Source organism: Thunnus albacares, chromosome 15 (genome assembly GCF_914725855.1).
Source record: "Thunnus albacares chromosome 15, fThuAlb1.1, whole genome shotgun sequence".
In the NCBI taxonomy this organism is placed as follows: Eukaryota; Metazoa; Chordata; class Actinopteri; order Scombriformes; family Scombridae; genus Thunnus; species Thunnus albacares.
The window spans coordinates 8052974-8065992 of record NC_058120.1 but is presented as its reverse complement, the minus strand read 5'-3'; the positions used below and the strand labels follow the sequence as shown (position 1 = coordinate 8065992).

The following is a 13019-nucleotide window of genomic DNA, read 5'->3' as shown; positions in this document are numbered from 1 at the left end:
GTAAAATAAATTGTTACAAACTTCATGTTTTTCCAAAAAATGTCCTAAAACATGTGTAGTACCACTGACATGCCATATGTAAACATTTCTGAGTAGTCTAACTTATTCTTAATATAACAATATATAACATGCCTTGCGAAGACATTTGTGAAAATAACATAAGCCTCTGAATGAGAAGAGTAAAAACTAAGCAAAAACACCCAGTAGGAGAGCTGAAAGGGTGACATCTGTGGAGGACTATAGAGTGATTTACAACCTACAGACACCATGAGAACCATTAAAAAATTCACATTTGTGTTTTACAGTAATCTGTTAGCTCAAGGTCAATTGTCAGTGTTGAGTTCTTGATATTCCTGTGACAAGAATAACTGTATATGAGAAATAGAGTTGAGAGAGGTTAAAGGGATCCTTTTGTCAAGAGAAGTCAATTAAAGGAGACAAGGACGTGTGGTATACTTTATAAAAAGTTTTTTTTAGAGTAAAATTAGTGGATAATGTGCTGTGAACATCTTCTACCTGAAGCTATGATTATATCTCAGCAAACACTCTTTATATGCATGTGTGTGACATTTGTTACGGTCAAAACAGATTTCACTTCCGCCTAAGGCTTATGAGTGTATTGCTTTCACACACACAATCTGTATCTTATCTTCCATCGTCACTTTGATTGTTCCAGTAGGGTTTTTGAGAACATAGCATCAAGGTTAAAATTGATTTTAGCTGTAAATTACATCTTTCACATATATACTGATAGATTGTTTCTTGACTCTTCATTCGCCCACCTTCCGCCTTCCAATTCCCCCTTTCTTTCTTCTCCCTACTTTCTCCCTCTTTCCCTTCCTCTTGCCTCTTTCTAGCTGAGTTCAGCAGTCAGCCGCATCCCAGAGGGACGTATCGAGGTTAGAAGATCTAACAGCCAGCTGAAGAGGGGAAAAGAGAGAGAGGGCATGGGGGAGAGGGAATCAGCAGCACAGTGTCAGGGGGTAGGGAGGTTAGAGGTGGATTTCTTACAGAGAAAAGCCTATATGAAGATGACAAGCTGCAATATCTCAGCCTGGAAACATTATCAGAAAGATAAGAGATGATGAGAAAGGAAAAGTGGGTGAGAATGAAACACATGCAGGGATTTATTAACAAAAAGGGAGAGCAATATAACCACTGGTTAAGACCAAAGGCTCTGCTGATTCTTACTGGAACTGCCAAATGGGGCTAGCTTGATTTCCATAGTAGAGCCTAATTAAACAGTCAAATTGGGCCAAGCTGGTTTCCATGGTACATTCACACTGAGTTAAAACAAGACCCCCTGGTTCCCACTACCGGGCCAAACAGGACCTAACTAATTTCCATGGCAAAGAGAACTAAAAAGACCACGCTTGGGATCCACTACAAGGTCAAACAAAGTTAGCATGGATCCTGGGATTAAGCCAAAACTAACGCTAACATAGTTTCTACAACATCTCCATTTCGACCACAAGACCAAGCTAAGGTAGCCTTGCAGCAGGCTAACTTCAACTTTATATCATCTCCAAGGAAATATAGTTTAAAGTGGCCTGAGGATAGGTGCTCAAACTCCTTATGAAGTGGATGATCTGAAAAGTTAGTGCAAGAATCACTTTTACTGATGATCTGCTACAATAAATGTCTTGAGGCTGTTGCAACCCAATCACCTTGCTGGCCACCTCTGACCAGATCCAGCCTGTTTTTATTTACCAGACTAATACAAGAATCAGTGAAACACTGATGAAATAGTTATGTGTAAGAACACTGCACACCATGAGGAAATTCAAACAAACGCTGCTGAACATTTTTATAGTAAGTTTGGTATTTGACTGTTTAGTAAGAAGTAAGAAGTTTTAATAAGCAGTTGCAAGAAAAACAAAACCTTTTTATTACAAGCCTCCTATTAGTAATTATTAAGCAAAACCATTAAAAATAACATAAAATAAAATAAAAATAAAAATCTTACCTTCTGAGATGTAAAAGCGGATAACACTCTGCTTCAGGAATCACATGTTACCGTGGCGATAACATCATGGATGAGGGTGCAGTCCAAAATCTTCTGTCAGTTTTCCCTCTCTAAGAAACAAGAGAAACATAGAGGGATAGATATTCAATACTTATGTCTCTCAATCAATCAACAAATTCAACAAAGAAAGAGAAGAACACAGTATTTTAGACCATATAAATGGCTCTTGGATACCTTTGTATTTTTTCATCTTCATTGGCCTACATTACAGCACAGTAAAGGTGTTCATGGTTCTCTGGCATTGCAGACAGCTTAATTATCAATAAACTGCTTGGTTGGCCTTTAACTGAAAGCTAAAGAGCTGCAAGTGTGCACCACTGAACCAAGTGGAAGTGTGCTAAGTTGACAGCACACATCCTACAGACTGATCCCCCCACACAGGAAATCTGCCCTCACATGCTGTTGCTACTGGATATCAATGACTTGAACAACCCTGGCCATTGATCCAAATATATCCCCCTTCCCTCCTTCCTTCCTCCCTTCCCTTCATCCTTCCACCCTTCTTTGCTTTTTATCCCATTTTCCCACTTGGATTTTTTTTCTCCTCTCCTTGTTTTTTTTCTCCTCTCCTGTCCATGGATCACTTCTTCCCTCCAACCCTCCCTCCCTCCCTCCCTCCCTCCGCTTTCAGCTTTCCTCCTTCAAAGGATAGAGGACACAGCTGAAACAAAGGATGCTTCTATACCAGCTGAGCCAGCAGGATGGAGAGAGAGAGGGAAGGATCAAAATGAGGCAAGGAGGAAAAGAATGAGGGCAAAGAGTAAGGTGGAAGGGAGGGTGAGTAGGACAGAACTAAAAAAGTGAAGAGGGAGCATGGGGATGGCGAAAGCGAGAGAAGGAGAACCTGAAGATGGAGAGGGATGTTACTGAAAAAAAAAGAGGCAGAGGCAGAGGCAGAAAAAAAGGGAAAAGTGGACAAATGTGAAAGTGAAAAGATAGATGCAGAGGAGAGTTAGAGATTGCTCTCACATCAATAGTAAGGGCTACTTGGTGTCTGGTATCAGCACCATAACACACACACACACACACTAAGAGTTATCACAGTCAGCCAATAATGAATCTGCCTAGAGCAGCACAAACACATGCACTCCATTTTATCACATGCAGAGTATCTACCTTTCCTAAATCTGCCCAATGGGTTGATGTCACATGTCACTGTCTATACACAGGTTATTCATTTATTTATTATCGTGATCTCAAAGACATCACAGCATTGATGTAAAAAGTTAGTGAAAAGCTTCTACATATCAGACTCTACTCTAAATAGATAGATGGATAAGGGTTGTTATTTATTAATTCCTCACTCTCAATATGACCTTGGACATAACTGAGAAGCCATTACTAAAATATATGATGGTAAAAAAGGAGTCTCTTTGTCAGCAAATCCGTCAGGAGCAGCAAAAGTGATTGACTGGTGTTAATATGCAGGACCACAGCCTGTACTGCATGAAAGGGCATGAGCTTTATGTCCAGCGGGCACTGCAGGAAAAAGACATTCAGCATATACTGTATTTTCAGCTGCCTAACGATGTTAGTTTAGCTTTTAGGAACATGTGTTGCCTCCAAATGATGCAAATTATTGAATGACTGATTTAATGAAAAAAATCTTGTTTGGTACCTTCTCTAAATATTGCTTTATTTATGAACTTCTTCTACATTTTAACATTTTTTTGTTCCACCCTGAATTTGATGCCAAAAGAGAACACAACTAGAGCCTTACTCGCACAGGACTAGTATTACCTGGGGACCTCGTGTGATTTAGAAATTACCCCTCCACGTCTGTGCATTAGCATGGGATAAGCAAAGTCTGTACTTTACTCAGATTTACTCACATTATCCCCCTGGATATGATTAAAAAATGTCAAGGCTCTGTGTAACATCAGCTTCCTGTACACTATTTTACTTTTTCATGCTGCCATGCATATCATCAATCTCATCATTTTTTGAGATTTCGCTCTTCTGATGGATTTGAGCTCGACTCTTTCTGTGAATGGATCTCCATGCTGTGTAGCAAGATGAGCCTCCTGAATTAGCACCCAAAATGCCATCAATACTTTCATTTATAATTTACACTGCAGCACACATTATTATCGACCAGGAAAAAAGCAGAAAAAAGGCACAGAGAGAAACAAATAATCTTGCTAAAATATAATAATAATAATAATAATAATAATAATAATAATAATAATAATAACAATAATAATAATAATAATAATAATAATAATAATAATACAACCCCAAATCAACAAGATGCCAATTCGCCCTGGACTAATATTATCACATGACCTCTGTGTTTGACGAAATATGGTGGCAGATTTGCACGGGATTACGATACCAGATGACCCCTGCAATTATTCCAAATTACTAGAGGTCCCCAGGTAATACTAGTCCTGTGTGAGTAGGGTTTAGGACTACAAAATGAGAAAGTGTTCCATTTTTGTTCCAAGCCTGTTATGTAACTCCAGACCATACATTTGTTGCAGCGGCTATTTACAGACACCAACAGACAGACAAATAAAAGTATAAAAGTCATCAATCTAATCACATTTCGTCTATTTATCCCACCTCACTGTCTATATGTGCTTGAAATATAAAGATTTTATGTCTACAAAGTCAGCAGCAGCATTAAAATTTGTTGAAATCCACAACAGCACAAAAGTCATTAAAGTTGCACCAGACAACAGCGTTACATAAACTGCGGGTCAGTGGTTAGTTTCTTGTAGATTCTCTACGGTATGTGAAAAGACAACTGGTGCAGGCTTGCATCTCCATGGTGCGACTACATTTACTCAGTTTTGGTGTGGACTTTGTGAGAGTACATGTATCCTGGGGTGAAATGCCATAGTAACATTTCTCAACACGGGTTCCTGATGATGACGGAAGCTTCGAAGAATCCCCACATGAAATAAGACTCTCTATTCTGTCCACAGAAAAAAAAGTCTCCTAAAAAGAATGACTGTTTTCAATTATTCAGTATCTTATGTAACTCCAAACTATGGAAAGCCGTAACTAGGCTGCATAGCCACAGGAATCCTGCTGAATTACAGCTTGTTTATTCTTTATTTTAGAGTTCACAGCATGGACAATGTGTACAGACTCTATAGATGTTTCTCGTAGTCAAAAAGAGGAAGTTTGCCAGTCGTCACAACATGATATTATTCACAGTGTAACAAAAGGTGCATGGTCGCGCAGATTTTCCCAAATAGAACCATATTTAGCAAAAAGAAAATAGCCCTTTATTCTGCTTGAGAAGACTATAAAGTAAAACGATTATTTTCTCAATTAATTGATTGATTTTTTGGTCTATAAAATGTCAAGAAATTGTGAAAAATGTTGATCACTGTTTCCCAAGATTGAACTCAAAATGTGTTGGTTTGTCCTGACCGACAGTCTACAACCCAAAGATATTCAGTTTACTGTCACAGAGAACTAAAGAAACCAGAACATTTTCACATTTAAGAAACTGGAACCACAGAATTTTAGCATTTTCTCTTAAAAAAAAAACAACTTAAAAATCAATTGTCAAAATAGTTGGCAATTAATCTTCTGTCAATCGACTTATCAACTAATTGTTGCAGCTCTACTTCCAGTGAGACCACAAATCCCAACGTAACATCACAAAATATGACAAAAGAACTCAAATCTACAGCAAGTAGACATGAGGAGTTGATATTTTTGCTTGATATGAATCGTGGATTTTTGATGTAGAGAAACTCTTTCGTATTAGTGAACATGGTTGTCCTCTGGCATCTGTCATCCCCACATCTGTATGTGCCGCAGACCAGAGAGAGAGAGCATGTGTGTGACCAGTGTCACACACATGCTCTCTCTCTCTCTCAACTGCACTGAGCTATTTGTAAAACACATTTTAGTTCAGAAAACATCTTAAAATACATTTTTTTAAAAATTCCCCGATGCTTAGGCCCAGCAGGGGGTCAACTTTGGCGGGCCGCCGGGCTTGCAATACACTGGTGGAAACCCTGGATTAAAGAAGGATCTAGATTTGCACAGAAATGCTTTCTTTGATGCCTGCTGTAGACAGTTATGGCCATTGGTCCAACATTTTTCACAGCTTAGACTTCAAAGACTAGAAAATCCTTTGTTGTCACAATAAAATATGTTTGTAAAGGTTTGGAGGTTTCTCTCTATCCATTACTTTCAAAAGGACTTAGTTACTACAATATGCTACTTGAACAGTACTTTAATGTCTTCTATTTTTAAAAAAGAGGAAAAGCATTGTTTTAAGTCTATGAGTTCCCTCGGGTGATATTTCCCTTCAGTCATCAAACAGAAAAACCTGCCGTATACCTGCACACCTGGAACACACACACACAGATTAACACATGAACATACGCATATTTAAATCCTCTCGGAGACACAAATAGAAATGCAGTCGTGTCCATAAAACAAAGAAAATAGCTGCCATTCACTACAACCATTAGCTGCCATGTTTTTACACGGCATTATGGGAGTGGAATACATCATACATGCAGGAGATAAGCAGACATTTTGCATTCAGTATTTGATATATAAATTACACATGCCAACCTACACCACCAAGACACACCAGCACACATGCATACGTACACTATATGGATGCCAAACATGTGATGTCCTTATGGATTCAAATCTCTAAAGCTGGTTTGGTGTACATTTGCATGTTTGTAAAGCTGCTAAGCATAAGAAACACCATGTTTATGTGAGTGTGTGTGTGTGTACATATTTGCGTAACAGTTGACCGAGTCCATACATAGAGAACCATTGCCAGCCAGCCAGCCAGCAAGTCACTCGTCTGAATTATTGAAACAGGTCAGTAAGCAGGAAAACAGCGTCTGTGTGTGTGTGTGTGTGTGTTTACAACTGTCTGACTGTGTGTACAGCACTGCACTGCAGCTTCACATCTTAAGCTTTCTGTTCAAGCCAGCACTGCATAGGGGGAATTAATGGCTGTACCCAAGATCATAAATTGATTTGTTCAAAGTCTTGCGAGGTGTGTTTCGATCAGCTGGGTGGTTTCCTGAACATGGAAATCTATCAGAAAACACCGACGAGCACAATCAAAAGAGCCTTTAATGAACTGATTACTATTGTGCAAGGTCTTTGCTGTTAAATAGTATTGGTCACAGTTAATATAGTTAGATAACACTGCTCATATTTCATGAAAAACATACTTTACACCAATTAACAGCAATAAAATCATGACTTGGACTTGTTTAAAAAGTGCTAATTAAAAAGCACACTTTTTGAACAATTAAGTATTTCAGTTGACAGATTTTCTTTGTATTTCGCCATTTCTTCAAACGCTCCCTTGAATTTGCAGGAAGAATCAGAACATTTTAATATCTTCTTCCTGTTCTGTTTTTTCCTCCTAACAATAGCAGCAGATACAATAAATAGTGGTGCAGAGTCACCGAGGCTAACCGATGTTCCTAGATGAGATAAATATAAAGAAAGGTAGACGGAGCCTCTGATCTGTGCTGCTGTAATATTTACCAACCAATGGAACAGATGCACAAACAGTGCATCTGTTCAACGGTGCCTGGGAAAAAAAAAAAAAAGGAATAATGTTCTTTTAATACAAGCTGTTCTATTTTGATTTTTGCTTGGATCCACTCAGGTGTTCAATCATCAAATGAGACACAGAACAATTACTGTAGAGCAATGTTTTTTAAGATAAATAATATTTGTTAAGTAGTGCAACAGTACACTAACAAATCAAACAATAATTAAGATATCTGGTGAACTGCACAAATAAGATTTTTTTGAGGTTGTGAAGCATTGAACTAATCCTCAGAGTTTTGAGCCAAATGAGATTTGAGATAGCATATAAAGTAAAAGATCTGCTCTTACTTTCTCTGCTCTGTTCTGATCTACGCTACACACCAGTGACAGTATGCCTAAATAAATCAATAAATCACTAAATCATGACACTCCACATATCTTTCCTAGATACACATGACATAATGCAACTGTCGTGCATACATTAGAGCGAGGGGTTCAGGAAAGTCAGCGCACATCTAACTATTTCATGAAAAACAAATATTTTTCAGCTTTATCTACAGATGAACAGCTGTGTGATTCCTCTGCAGGAAATTCTACATACTTTGGAGAGTGAAACAGTATCACAACCCCATTTCACGATGGTTAGGATATCATTTTTATGGAGCGGAGTTTGCATAATTTGGATGCATCTTTCTTGACTGAAGAAATGTGCAATTGCATCTACTCTCAGCCCGGAGGCCGTCATTTTATTCACACCATAAAGATGCTGATTGTTTTATATGCATTTAAACGCTTTCTAACCGTATTTTATATATTTTTTCATTCTCCAATTTACACCTGTTCTCTTTGTCGCTGACACCCCCATGCCCCCTCTGTGATAATAAAGATTATACTGCCTCAGCTCAGGTATAGATGAGTGTATATAGTGAACTGAAGCGATGAGTAAGTCTAATGAGATCAGCGGTATCTTCCAGTCAAACCCACTCTGTTGTAATAAAGCGCAATATGGATGCTCCCACACATTTACTCATATTAACTCATGCAGTGGCTCTGAAACAGCACAGAGCTGGTAGTGTTCTACAGAGAGCAGTTATGTAACTGAGGTGTGGTCAATCACTGGTGGTTACACAACGTTTGTGTGTGTGTATGAGAGAAGGCATTCTAAATTTTAGAAAGGAAAAGTGGCTCACTGCTGTGAAGCCTCAACTCTCACCAACTGTGAAAGTTAAGTCAATGCAAATAAACCCCAAGCCACACACACACACACACACACACATACACAAACACACACACACACACACACACACACACACACACATACACACTCTCGCCAAAAACAATGGCATTACTGTAGAAAGCACATCAAACACTAGCTGTGGCTATGTTCAAATGCAATTCAGTTATGCAGTGACTGGCTAAGTGCTGATTTACATATTGTTAGAGTACAAGTGTGTGCTTTGGATTTTGAAAACAGAAACAAACTGACTCGGACAAGGCGATAGATATTATCTCTGGCTTTGCAGCGTTTTAAAAACTGCATTTGAGACAAACCAAAAAAATTGGCATTATTTTCTTTAAATGCTTTTCCCACCGAACCACACTGCAACGACTTCTTCATTTCAACACAGTTTTTAATACATAACCAATCAAATTGCTTGTCTGACCTTTACTTATCAAGCCTCGGACTCTACAGCCACACTAGCGGCTTTTGCGAGACCGCGATGCTCAAGAGAACACTTCGATAGATAAACCGCAGTGTTGGACAAATTGAAAGTCTAACCTGATGATGATGGTGCTAGATGAAAAGTTAAGGGAGCACCATAGTTCACAGAGACCTTGAACGGTGGCACCAAATTGCACGGTAATCCATACATCAGCTGTCAAGACACTTCACTCAAACCACAAATGTCGACCTGCAAATGTTGCTAGATGAAAAGTCAGTAGGTATCATCCTGTTGGGACCATGAATCACTGTACAACATTTTGTGCCACTCGATAAGGGAAAATGTCTGACACTCATCTCTTACCATAAAATGAGGGGGGTAAAAAGGTAAAAGCAGTGACAGAAGGCCGCAATCTGTGTCTCACTCCCCATTATTTACAGCCTTACATTGCGCTTTTATTTGATATTACATAGCTCATTGCAAAAATGTCAACACCAGATGACAACATAGCGTGTGTGTGTGTGTATGTTGTGGGGGTGGGGGGGGGGTCTCTCCAGCTGGACTATCTTTCATCTCTGCATCTGTCATTCTTTTTCACCTCATTCCTCCGTGTCTGTGACTGCTGCCCACCCCTCCTCTCTCTCCTCTCTCTCTCTCTCTCCACCTATCCATCTTTCCATCCATCTCTGCCCACCCAACTCCCTTCCCCTTCCCATCATCCCTCTGTACATCTGGCTCTACCCACCCACTGCGCTGCGCCGTCATGGTGGGGACCCCATCTGCCTCAGAGGAGAAGAGCAGAATCAAACCCCTCTTTGTATTTCATGTGTCAAGATTTAAAACCGCAGTTACAAATCTAACTAGCAGTTATGGGCTTTATTTTCACACTCGTCCTGAACAAACTCAGCTCTTGTCGACATATTTTACAAGGATGCCACTGTTTCCAAATGGTAAATCACATTTACACTTGAGTTATAGTATTTAATTAGGATGTAAATGCCCAAGTTATTCTGCGAATGCATCCTACTTGTCATTTAGCTGCAGCAAAGAGGGATGGATGAGGGAGATGAGCAAGACAGAAGGAGAATGATACAAATGGAGAGTGCAGGGAGGTAAAAAAAAGAAAAAAGAAAAAAACAGACTGGTGAGCGAGTGTGTGTGTGTGCATGAAAAGAAATACTGTCTCTGCTGTCTGTCTGTCTGTCCAGATGTCAAACTCGCACACAAATCCACATAGTAAAGCAGAGTGAAAGAATTAGATTATGTGAAATTAGGTGACAGAGAGAGAGAGAGAAAACAGTAATTACAGAAACAGAGAAAAAGGGGTTTAAAGTCTTCAGCTAAGGCTAGCCATAGATATCCATCCAGCTATCTTTTCCTTGATCTATCGCTCTTTCTTTAGGTGTTGTGTTGTCTATGTCAGAGAGTGCAGCAATGCAAAGCAAGAATACAGAATCCAATAACTACACAGCTAGCACGCAGTTTAATTGCTGTTTTTTTGTCTCTGTTTTGTAGTTACTGCAAATTTTACATGCTGTCTTTATGGAATATTTACATATCTATGGTAAAAAAATGTTCATATACTGAAACAGACGCCAAAACAGTCAGATTTCAGTCTGGCTCCAGTGTTTTGGCTCTACAGGGCAGTGAACATATAAAGTATGTGATCATGTATGCAGAGGCTTATTGCTCCACTCCACTATCAGACAAATAAGCTCTGAACTCCCAGTGCCCCCTTAAGCGTATAATCCTATGTTATATGCAATATGAGAAACACAACGGTGAGTAAGGTTATCCTCTACCTGGAGATTCAGAGCCCTGTGGCCATACATGCTTCTCCTCTTATGAAGGCACTTAACTGCGCTAACTGGCAGGCCCTAAACTCCAGCTGAATGACAAAAGGGGCGTTCAAGCTACATCGAATCTACTATCATCAAACCACCTTCCACTAATGGCTTCATCAAAAAAGACAAAAACAGAGGCTGAGAATGTCAAAACTGAAAGAAAACAGAAGCGAGGCAAAGAACGTGGGATCCCAACTCTTTAAAACTTCAGCATCACTCCTACACAGATGCACATTCAGCACCGACACACTAGTAAAGTTGCATTCAGTGCAAGCGGGGCTTCCTCTAAAATCCCATTGGTAGCGACTTAGCTCCACTTAAGCTCTTTTCACACTAACAGAAGCAGCAAATGGCAGCAAAAAAAAAAAAGACACACTGCAAAAGGCCACCTTTCTGGTTCTAGAGCCTTTCACAGTGTCCCAATGAAAAAAACCTCTGAACATAACAAAATGCTGCTACACATGTCAGTCTAAAACCTGGAATATTGGATTTGAAGTGCTGCTTTCAAAGTTAAAACTGGTTTTGATGTGTCTACTTCAATTGAATTGAGCGCATACATGTTCCTCTGTGTATCGAAGAGGATTTGTGACACAGAGTGCCTGCAAATGTCAATAACAAGCTATTGTGCGAAGTCAAGAACGCACCCTTCACGCAGCTTGTTTTTCTCATTTTGACAGATACAGTAGATACTCTCGACCCACGAGGAAGACATTTTGCTTTCTTTTTTTTTGCCTCATTTGCATGCATGTGTTGCCTCTTCTTTAACAAAAGAGAAATGCTAAAGCAACATTTTAAGCACTTTCTGTCACAAATCACACCTAATGTCACAAAGAGTGCCAGCCTCTGTTTCTATATCTCTGCTTGGGCTGTAATCAACACAGAGCACAGACGGACTCATCAGTGAACATGAGTTTACCAGAGTTAAGTTACGCAGGTCCATGGATTGTGATTACCGTGGATCAGAGCAGAGTTCAGCCTTTTATATTTGGCAGCGCGTTATTAACATAACACAGCTGTTGCTAAGGAACTGGTAAATCACTATCAGACAACTTCATTGAATGACGGTATGGAGGTCATTACTGCATATACAGTATACTGCATATTGTATATACCCTCAACATGGCATTCATTACACTGGAAAGGTTCAGTGATGTAGTTTTTATGAGTTATGTGGGTAATTTCAAAGAAATTCAAAGTAAATAATAAATCTCTGATTTCCTGCTAGAGCTCAGATTGATATTTCTTCTATTTATTTATTAGCTACTGCCTAATTGGCGCCGGAGAAAAAAAGAGAAATCCTGTCATGTTGGAGGTTTCCATCACCAGCAGTATCAATCATATGGATTTTTTATCTTTACGCTAAAGTAACGAAATAACAAATCTCCTGAGTTTAATTCTTCGTGAGAGTTTATTTTGGTATCTTACATGTGTTCTGAAAATCTCAGATTCCCTTTGCTAACTAATAACACTAAATGACCACAAGAATATTTTTTAGCCAAGTGCTGAGATGTCTGGTTTTCAAAACTCATTCTCCAATACACATTCACTGTTTTGGAACAATAACTTTCCACTCAGCAGAATTACAAGACACTCCAAATCCCTGGATCTCTGCTTTAATTAGCTGCCTAGCTTTGAGCCTTTTTCACACCTCACACAAACACCTGTGCAGATTGTTTGCACATGTGTCGATTTCATACTTGCTGTGGATTTCCATATGCGGTAAGAAAGGTGCAAACAATCTCAGATAAACATCTCATTCAGCAACAGAGAGCCAAGGACACACATCTCATCAAGCGTGCAAACAATACCTCAGTTGGAGCTGCTGTCAACTCCAGATTCACCACCTCAGAAAGAGGTGTGGTGTTGACAAAAAGACAAAAAAAAAAGACTGAGATCTGTTAATAAACCTGATATCTCGCCTCATCTTTTATCAACTTCCTCTATCAGTCAGTCTGACATTGCTGATTTTACTGCAATGTGCTT

The 13019-nt window shown here is 39.3% G+C and overlaps 1 protein-coding gene across 4 annotated transcripts in view; it reads right to left on the bottom strand.

Moving 5' to 3' along the window:
* lrfn5a (leucine rich repeat and fibronectin type III domain containing 5a) overlaps positions 1 to 13019 on the bottom strand; it is a 126116-nt gene that overhangs the window by 66017 nt on the left and 47080 nt on the right. For all 4 annotated transcript variants that reach the window (XM_044375850.1, XM_044375852.1, XM_044375854.1 and 1 more), the window contains one exon: positions 1967 to 2076. The gene's annotated coding sequence lies outside the window, so the exon portion shown is untranslated. The remainder of the gene's footprint in view (positions 1 to 1966; positions 2077 to 13019) is intronic.